Below are 216 nucleotides of genomic sequence, written 5' to 3'. Positions count from 1 at the left end.
GTACTGGATCCGGGTGACTGCAGTGACCATCTGATCTGGATACAGACTGGCTACGGTGACTACGGTGACCTCGGAATAAGAAAGAAACAAACTAATATTAGCGTACATGCCATTCTTCTACAAGTACATCAAGTACATCGGGTGTTACGGGAAGTGTTCCCGGTTCCGGTTGACCTAATTAATGCAGCCTAACAATCCTTTAACGGATTTGAATAT

The sequence above is a fragment of the Sinocyclocheilus anshuiensis genome, unplaced genomic scaffold, assembly GCF_001515605.1.
Source record: "Sinocyclocheilus anshuiensis isolate Anshui unplaced genomic scaffold, SAMN03320099.WGS_v1.1 scaffold436, whole genome shotgun sequence".
Classification (NCBI taxonomy): Eukaryota; Metazoa; Chordata; class Actinopteri; order Cypriniformes; family Cyprinidae; genus Sinocyclocheilus; species Sinocyclocheilus anshuiensis.
The sequence above is the reverse complement of the archived record's forward strand: the minus strand, read 5'-3'. Positions refer to the sequence as shown.